Consider the following 9,553-nt stretch of genomic DNA (forward strand, 5'->3'; position numbering starts at 1 on the left):
TCCACCTCTTGATATTTCACTTTCAGAAAAACTTATCTGATTGTGCCTGATACTAGAAGTCATTTTTAAAAAGTTAAAAACCAACAAATTCTACCTAGTTTATACATTCAGTTTATTATCAGCATTTATCTTAAATTTTCCTTTCTTGAGAAGCCTAGTATTCTATCAGCTTCAGATTCATCACTCTCAACTACCATAAACAATACTGTTGTATTTAAGTTAATCGTTTAAATTCATGTTAAATATACAGTACTTAAATAAGATACCGTACATCATATACATTCATAAACTGTCTTTCATCTGTCAACTGTATTTCATTGCATTACACATATTTGAATCCATCTTATAGTGGTAGGTGGATAAGAGAAAGAAAATGGCCTTTACTTCTAAAATCTAAGACAAGGGGGAAAACAAGCAAAATCATGGTTAGAGAGAAAATAATCACCTTTGAATTGCAGCAATTTCTGATATAGATGTCCTTACCTGTCCCTAAATATTTTATTTCTCCTGTGTTACCTCCTGACAGGAGTCTACTGGGCCAAAACGGTCATGCATATAAATAATTAGGTCAGGCTCTTTTGCACAATGCTAGAAAAGTTAGGTTTCCCGAGATTTTTTTCCACCCAGCTTTACTGAGGTAAAATTGACAAATAAAAATTGTGTATATTTAAGGTGTACAAATATAAAATGGAATATTTTTTCCAGATTATTTAAAACCATAGACAGGCGAGTGAGAATTTCGGGCTGGCTTCCTGTCTCCTCCCACCGGCCTCAGGCATCGGGAGATTTCTCCCCTTCCTCCCTCCCTTGCATAAAAACCACACTTTAACCACGTCAAATCACAGAGGAGGTAAGGTTTACACATATTCTCAAATTGTTTAATCTACGCAACCTCTCATTTGTGGCTAGAAATCCCACTGGCTTTTCTGTGCCCTTCACACACTCTGTTCTCGCCCAATTACGTGAGGTGGTTCTGGGGTCTTGTCCCCACAGGGCCACATCAGCCGGGCCCCACAAAGCTGTTTTCCAGAGATTTCGTAGTTGCCAACCCGATCATTTTCCCCCCCCCTCGGCTCAAGAACACATTGCCTCCTACCGAGTCTCTCCAGCCTCTCAGGGCTTTTACCTGAGGTGAGATCGCCTCCTCCGGGCTTCGCCGGAGAAAATTCCCGCCCACTGGACCCGTGACCTCTGACCCTGGCCTCAGCGCTTCCATTGGCCAGCCAGGCCAGCCCCGCCCCCGTCCCGCCCTCTCACCCCCGCCCCCGGGCTCTGGGCGTTTCCGTCTGCCGTGGCTCGCAGCCTCCGGCGTCCAGGCGCGAAGGCCTGAACGACGGACGTGGTCAGCACCGAGGTCCTTATGGGTGAGCAAAGCCTCTGCGCACAGGGTGGAGGGTGTCCGTGGAAACGATGACGGGAAGCCCGAAGGAGCCAATGTGAAAGGTCGCGACCATCAGTCAAAGGAGTCTGAAATTGGCAGCTTCGAGGCTATTAGCTAATCCTGGCACCACGCGCCGCAGGGCCAGATGGAGGGCGAGGGCAGAAGCGTTCCATAGGGAAAACTGAGAGGATGTAGCAACCAAACAGATTCGGGGAAAGAGAAAAGCAAAAGGGAGGAGGCAAAGATGACTCAGGTGTGTGGCTAGGTGTTGGCCATGACTTGATGGCTGAAGAAGAACATTTGAGGAGGGCCAGGAAGATAACCAGGGATGTGCAAATTTATGCCTTGACTGGCAGCCACCCCTTCACCAACAGACTCGGGAATCCCTAGACCCACTGGAGAAGGAAGGAGAACTGTCTCTATTCCTCAACTCCTGTCTTCCTTTCTGTGACATAACTTGGCATTAAATTCCTTGCCAGAAGATTGCAAGAAGTAACATGCATTTAGTTATTTTACTAACGCATGGGTTTCTTTCAAGTTAATTATTAACAAAATGCTATTTATGAAATGTCAGTGAATAAGTCACATTATTTTCTTAAGCTACCTACCCCATTCTATTTTATACAGGTTTACGCAGTTTGCTACAGTGATACGAATTTAATGTTTGGGAAGAATCCATTGTAAAGATGTTCATCTGGCATTGAGGTACATTTGGCGTTGAATACCTTTTATTAAAACCAATTTTAAATCAAGTAATTATGCAAACATTACAAAAGTAACCCATAGTTATTGTAACCAGTAAAACCATGCGAAGATGAATACAGAAAAAATAATCTCTATTACCGCCTCAGCTCCCAGGTAACCAATGTGAACAGTCTGGGATGTATCTTTTCACACCTCTCTGCATGTTCATACAAACTTATAAATAATGCGTGCACAAAATAGGCTAGCCAATTACATAAAAACGCGTGACCTATTTTCCTTACTAAACAATACCTCATGAACAACCTTTCAGATCAAGACATAGAGATTTAACTCATTTTTAAACAGTTGCATATTTCATAGTAAGGATGTGCTATAATTTATCCAAACATTCTACTACTCATGGATTTAACAAATTGTTTCCAGTTTTTTACCTTGGAAATAATACCACAGTAAGAATTCTTGGACATGCGGACTTGAGTATTATTGCTGTTATTTCTATGGCATAGATTTGTGTTGTTTCACTGGCTCACATAGTAAGAGAATTTCAGATTTAAAAGATATTGCCAATTTACCTTCCAAAAATTTACAGCATTTTATGTTAACAATGCCTGAGAGGAACCATTTTCCTGAATATTCAACAGGAATGAATATATTGCTCTTTAAAAATATTTGCTGATCTGATGCATGAAAGATATTATCTTGCTTTAATTTGCATTACTCTGATTACTACTGAGATTAAACACTTTTTAGAAGTTGATGAGCCCTTTGGATTTCTTCTTCCAAGAATTAATTGCCTAATAATTATATTTACATGTATATATGTGTGTGTGTATGAGATCAAGCAATTTTTTTATTGAGTAGGTTGTCTTTTTGAAGACCTTGTAGATATGTATATTAGTTAATATCAGTTTCGATTTGGCTATATAAGTAACAGAAATGTTCAAAATAATATAAAATTTATTTCTCTTTCATGTAAATGAAGCATAGAGGTAAAAGGTTCAGAATTGATATGAGAGCTGTCCTGACAAAGTCCTCAGGGACTTACCTTCAGTTCATTACCCTGGTATTCTTATGTTGTGATCCTTGCTCTCATAGTCTCAGGTGGCAGCATCTACGTTTCAGGCAACAGGATGCAGGAACAAATGAAAAAAAAGGAGAGGCCAAGGGCACAATGTTTCTTTATATATCTGGAACTAAACTTATGATACATAATGTTCAGATAGGAAAGTGCATTAGATAATGTCCAGTTTAAAAATTATTTTAAAGAAACATCCACGCAAACTCCACTCGAGTGAAGAAACAGAACATTACAAGAATTTCAGAAGCTCTCTATTTCCTTTTCTAATCACAACTCTCCCTAGAGGAAGTCCCCTCCTAGACCTAGAGATTACTATAATCCTGACTGTATGGTAATCATTGCCTTGCTTTTCTTTAAAGTTTCACCCAAGTATGCATTTCTAAATGATATGGTTTTGCCTATTTTTGAATCTTACTGTTTGTGTTAGTTTTGTTCTTGCTTCTTCTATTCAGTGGATATTGTATGCACATCCGTTAATTCAGTTTCATGGTTGAATAGTATACCATCATGTAAATATAGCTCAATTTGTTTATCCATTCCATTGTTGAACCTTTGCATTATTTACTTTGGGGCAATAACAAATAATGCTGTTATCAAAATCCTTGTACGTGTATCTTAGTACACGTATACCTTTCTCTAGAACACAAATTTAGGAATCGATTTCTTGATTATTGAATATGTGTATCTTCACATTTATTCAGTAATACCAAACCACTTTGTAAAGTGATTATACCAATTTATGGTCCCATCAACAATGTTTGGGAGTTCCTGTTGCTCTGTATCCTCACTGACCCTTAGTAATTTCATATTATTCAATTTTGAGAATCTAGTGAGTATCCAGTTGTGTCTTAAGGAAGGTTCCCATAAGCTGCCACATGACTCTTCTGCTTACATCTCATTGTCCAGGCTGTAGTCACGTGGTCAGTCCTCTCTGTAATGAAGCCTAGAAGATTCAAGGTTTATTCTGGACAGTCATGTCCACAGTTACAACTTGGAGATTCTATTATTAAAATAAGAAGAAGAAAACCAATTTGGGGACATAGTAGTCTCTGCCACATTAAGAACAATAATTTTAAAATAGCTAATTTTTATTGAGCACTTACTATTTGCCAAACACTATTATAAACACTCTAACATTACTTATAAACTAGATACTATATTACAAACCCCAGTTTACAGAAAACTGGGACATTGGGAACTTAAGTATCTGCCCAAGATTAAACAGCCAGAAAGTATGAGACAGAACTGCAAAATCAGGCAGTCTGGTTCAGAATCCATGCTTTTAGCCAGGTGATGTGCTTATTAACGGAAGATTTGTTCTTCGTCTGCTTTATGTTTTGCAAAAATTTTCTCCCTGCTTATGTTTGGAAATTTCTAAAAGTTTTCTTTGTATCTCTATAGTGAATTTGACCATTCCTAAATCGTCTGTATTTTTTCTCAGTAGTTAATGTTTCTGCATCGTTTCTAAAATTATGCACATAAAGAGAATCTTAGAACAGTTACTTTTCCCTGTAAGTTTTAATTCACCATTGTTTGCACTATTATTATTTTGAAACTAGGTAGAAAGGAAACACCTTTAGCTACACTTGAATATAAACTAAGTTTATAGGAAGGCAGGGGAACTCCTCTTCTATCCAGATTAATTCCACACATCGGTGGAAATCTCTTGTGATGATATTAAGCCTCATTGTTGTATTCATGTGCTGTGCTATTGAGCCAATAGTAATAATGTTTAACGTTTATTGAGAACATACTTTGTGCCAGGTTCAATATGAGGCATTGAAGATGCAACGTAAGGAAAACAAATCTTTGCCTTTAAGAAGCTCACAAATCCTTGTCTGAAGTTGCTCTTATTTTTCATCTCTTCAGACAATTCTGTACACTGCTTCCAGGATGATATGTCTAAAACAACTAAGTGAGAATATCATTCTGCTGCAGACTTTTTCATCTTTCTATTACATACAGGGTAAAATCTGAAATCTTTAGCATGGGACAACTGCTCATTTAACCCCACTTACTTTGGAACCCTGAACCACTGGCCATTCTTTGACCATATCCCAAATCCTCCCACTTCCAAGTCTTTGTTTCTGCTGTTTTATTTTGTTTTCTGATCACATGATGAAACTCTGTTTATTCTATAAGGTTCAGTTCAGATGTTCCCTCCTCCTACTGATAATCTTAGAATTAGTTGTTACCTTTTTGGCACTCTTACAGTTTTTATCAATATCCCACTTTAGGAAGTTTTCGTGCTTTGCATTGTAATTGTTTTGTTTTGTCTGCCTTCCCCACCAGACTGCAATCTTCTTGAGATGGTGGACCATGAACCATGTCTTAATTATATGCTTTGTAACTAGCACAATGCTTTATCTAGAGTAGGCTCTGAAATGAATATTTAATTTACTTCTTAAAATGTGGCACTAGATCATTTTGAAATAGAAGCTATCACAATTTTTTTTTCCATTTTGGTGTTTTTACAGGAGCAATAACGTGTCTGAAATATTCCACATACACAGACACACACACATCAACCAAAGTGAACATGGCATGAATATGGCAGATAATCAGCTTGAAACAGAATTGCAGGTTAGTCTCAACCCGATCATGCAGAAAATCTGGATATATGGAATGAAATAATATTGCACAAATGTGTTGCATAAGTAGCCTGTCTTGTGGTTGCTAATTTATGGGTGTAGCCTCACATACTAATCTTCTGATCAGTAAGGGGCTATTTTACATAAATAGACTGAGAGCAAACATTTTAGCACAACGTATTTAATCTACTTAAGCTAGATAATAGTGCTAGAAAAGAGCTGGTAGCATCAGCATGTAAAGAAATTTTCACAAGCATAGAAGAGAAACATTACATATTCATGTAGTTTACTTTTTCCCCCCAAATAAACAACAAATGTTATTGAAGCTTATTTTTGCAACATTTGTCTCTATAAACACTATCAATACTTTTTCACATTTTCCTCTGTTCCACATGTTCAGCCCCTCAACATTTTTCTGATTATGGGCCATCTCATACCTCACATGTTTATTGGATCTTTTACAGGCATTGAAAGTTCACAAGCTAAGCTTCTGGCCAGGGTGAAAACTTTATCCATATTTACACTTGACTGTGTACCCCCACTAAAGAAGACATAGTCTGGAGCAGACAGTTATACTTGAGTGTCCATTTCCTTGGGAAAAATAAAAAAGCTGACTCTACGCTTGAACATTTTCCTGGGTAACATTTACCCTAATACTTTTCATATTTTATGGTCCAGTGAGGATAAATAATTTGCCCCAAATTACATAGGTAGGTCTAGAACACAAGTCTTCTGACCTTCACCCAGTGAGTTGCAGTTGTTCATTCACTGATTTATCTATCAACTATTTTACTTTTGAAAGTGAGAAATAAAACTCTTTATTCACAGGTAGTAATGTGTAATAGAAATTTTAAAGAATCTATACACATCTACTTGAAATTATGAGTAAATATGGAAAATCAATGAATCTAAGGTCAATGTACAAAAATCAATTGGATTTCTAGATACTAACCACAAAATTAGACAATTACATTTAAAAATTAAAATTTATAAGAACATCAAATACATAGAAATAAATCAAATAAAAGATTTACAAAACTACTACATTCAAAATTATAAATCATTTCTGACTATCAACTATTTTAAAGGGCATGTTGTGTGTAAGGAACTATGCTGGTTGGGGAGAGCAATTGATTCTACTCTGTCAATATGGCAGGGAAAATAAGACATTCACATAAATATCTAGTTATTCCCAGAGGAAATTAATGTCCTGAGAATTATGGAAGTATAAAAAGGAGATAATGCTTTGCTATTTTAACAAATAAGTTGTAAAGATACAGAAGCATAATTGATTAGATAACTAGTTTAGATATTTAGATATTAGCTGTTTGAACCACAAAAGCCATAACAGCACTACTGTGTACCTAATGAAAAATAAACCAACCTGTGAAATAAGTAACCTTCTAAGGTCTTAACTTGCAAATTCAAACTGTAATTAGTTATAGCAAATGTCACAAATATCTAGACTAGCCAACATCATCCTAATAAAAGGTAAGAAAACTGTTATTTCTCTTTTTCTCTCCAAAAGAAGTCTTAATGTTGTTTGAGGCCTCCTTGATTGTATTTATGCTTTATATTTTAAAAATAGAGATAGACATTGAACTAAATTTGGGAAGAAGGGTATTACATTAATAATTATATTTCCTTATGCAGGAAATTACCTATCTATCTATCTATCTATCTATCTATCTATCTATCTATCTATCATCTATCTACCTATCTACCTATATATATATCTCCGAGTATTGCTACATCAGCTTTCTTTTATGTCCATTTGCATGAAATACTTTTTATTCATTCCTCACTTTTACGCTGTGTTTGTTTAGATCTGAAGCGAGTCTCTTCTAGGCAGCATATGTATGGGTCTTGGTTTTGTATCCGTTCAGTCACTCTGTGCCTTTTGATTGCAGCATTTAGTCCGTTCACATTTAAAGTACTTATTTGTAGGTGCACACTTATTGCCATTTTGTTCATTTTGGGGGGATTGTCTTTGTAGTTCTTTTTTGTTCCTTTCTTCTTCTTATGCTTTCTTCCCTTGTGGTTTGATGACTATCAGTAGTGTTATGTTTGAATTTCTTTCTCTTTTGTGTGTGTGTATCTATTACAGATTTTTGGTTTGTGGTTACCATGAGGTTTTTATATAGCTAGCTAGCTAGCTAGCTAGCTATTTGTGTGATTATTTTAAGTTACTGATCTCTTAAGTTCAAACACATTTTAACAAACCTTCGTTTTTACCTCCCTCCCACCAACATTTACTCTTTTTGACATCATAATTTTCATCTTTTTGTTTTGTGTATCCTTTAACTAGTTATTGTGGATATAGATGATTTTACTACTTTTTTTCTTTCAACCTTCCTTCTAGCTTTCCATGTGGTTAAATTACCTCTTTGACTGTATATTTGCCTTTACCAATGACATTTTTTCCTTCTGTAATTTTCATGTTTCTAATTGTGACCTTTTCTTTTCCACTCAGAGAAATCCCTCTAACATTTCTTGTAAAGCTGGCTTGGTGGTGCCAAACTCTTTTACTTTTGCTTTTCTGTAAAACTTGATTTCTCCTTCAAATCTGAATGATAGCTTAGCTGGATAGAGTATTCTTGGTTGTAGGTTTTCCCCTTTCATCACTTTAAATACATTCTGGCCTGCAGGGTTTCTGTTGAAAGGTCAGCTGATAGCCTACGGAAGTTCCTTTGTATGTAACTTGTTACTTTTCCCTTGCTGCTTTTAATATTCCCACTTTGTCACAGATTAATTGCCCATATAAGTGTGGGTTCATTTCTGGGCTCTCTATTCTGTTCCACTGATCTGTGTGTCTGTTTTTATGCCAACACCATACTGTTTTGGTTATTACAGCTTTGTAATATTGTTTGAAATCAGGAAGTGTGTTGCCTCCAGTTTTGTTCTTCAAGATTGCTTTGACTTTTGCTTTTGAGAGCAACTTTCTTAAACCCTCAAATCTTATTGAGGTTCTTATTTCCCCTCTTCTTGCATCTTTTTTCCCCTATGTTTTCATATCTTATCCCTCCTTTTCTTAACATTTAAAAATTTTTGCTACTATTCCTCATCTTCCTTCTTTTGACTTTCCCCCCTCATAGTCATGTCATTTCTTCTTTTCTATATTTATGTAACACAAATGATGGGTTGTTTCTAACTTTAGCAGCAAAGGGAGAATATTGACAAATACAGTCTCAGGGAAACTATCTATGGTACCAGGGTACAAATGTCTAAGAGTCTAGGGAGAGTGATGAAAAATGCAATGAAAAAATTGGGTTGCCAATACATATAATGATGACTGAGACAAGAGGAAGGTGGGAAGAGTACAGCTTTTCCCGAAGGAAATATACACTAAATATCTCTGGTAAATACCTCAATGTGGCTGAGATATTGTGATTTATTGTGAGAAATATATATATTTAGTCTTTGTCTTGGTTCCTGGCATAGAGCTCCAAAAACCCTTGGAATTTCCTGTGATGAGAGAGATAAAGGTATCTTTTGTTATGTTAATGAAGTGACTTTTGGAAAGCACAGCAGTGGAGCCAAATATGTGACTTGAGGGTTGAAACTTTCAGTCCCATTAACCCACTCTCCCAACCCCCACCATCCCCCCTCCCCTACCACTTGCTGGGAGAGGAGAGGGGCTGGAGATTGAGTTCAATCACCAGTAGCCAACGATTTAATCAACCATGCCTATGTAATGAAGCCTCCATTAAAAACCCAAGAGAATAGAGTTTGGAGAGCTTCCACCTTGGTGAACATGTACAGATCCTGGAAGAGTGATGCACTCAGAGAGGGCATGGA

The 9,553-nt window shown here is 36.6% G+C and overlaps 1 protein-coding gene and 1 long non-coding RNA gene across 6 annotated transcripts in view; one reads left to right on the top strand and one right to left on the bottom strand.

Moving 5' to 3' along the window:
• SHOC1 (shortage in chiasmata 1) overlaps positions 1 to 1,242 on the bottom strand; it is a 61,671-nt gene extending 60,429 nt beyond the window's left edge. For 3 of the 4 annotated variants that reach the window (XM_032478183.1, XM_032478184.1, XM_032478180.1), the window contains exon 1: positions 1,127 to 1,242. The gene's annotated coding sequence lies outside the window, so the exon portion shown is untranslated. Of the gene's footprint in view, positions 1 to 1,096 lie in introns of all 4 variants that reach the window. The other variant, XM_032478182.1, reaches the window with a different exon arrangement.
• The window catches only part of LOC116663228, a 62,177-nt gene extending 56,039 nt beyond the window's left edge, over positions 1 to 6,138 (top strand). For both annotated transcript variants that reach the window (XR_004319407.1, XR_004319406.1), the window contains 2 exons: positions 2,009 to 2,086; positions 5,642 to 6,138. This is a non-coding gene — a long non-coding RNA (uncharacterized LOC116663228). The remainder of the gene's footprint in view (positions 1 to 2,008; positions 2,087 to 5,641) is intronic.
• The last annotated feature ends 3,415 nt before the right edge of the window (positions 6,139 to 9,553 follow it).

This window comes from Camelus ferus, chromosome 4 (genome assembly GCF_009834535.1).
Source record: "Camelus ferus isolate YT-003-E chromosome 4, BCGSAC_Cfer_1.0, whole genome shotgun sequence".
In the NCBI taxonomy this organism is placed as follows: Eukaryota; Metazoa; Chordata; class Mammalia; order Artiodactyla; family Camelidae; genus Camelus; species Camelus ferus.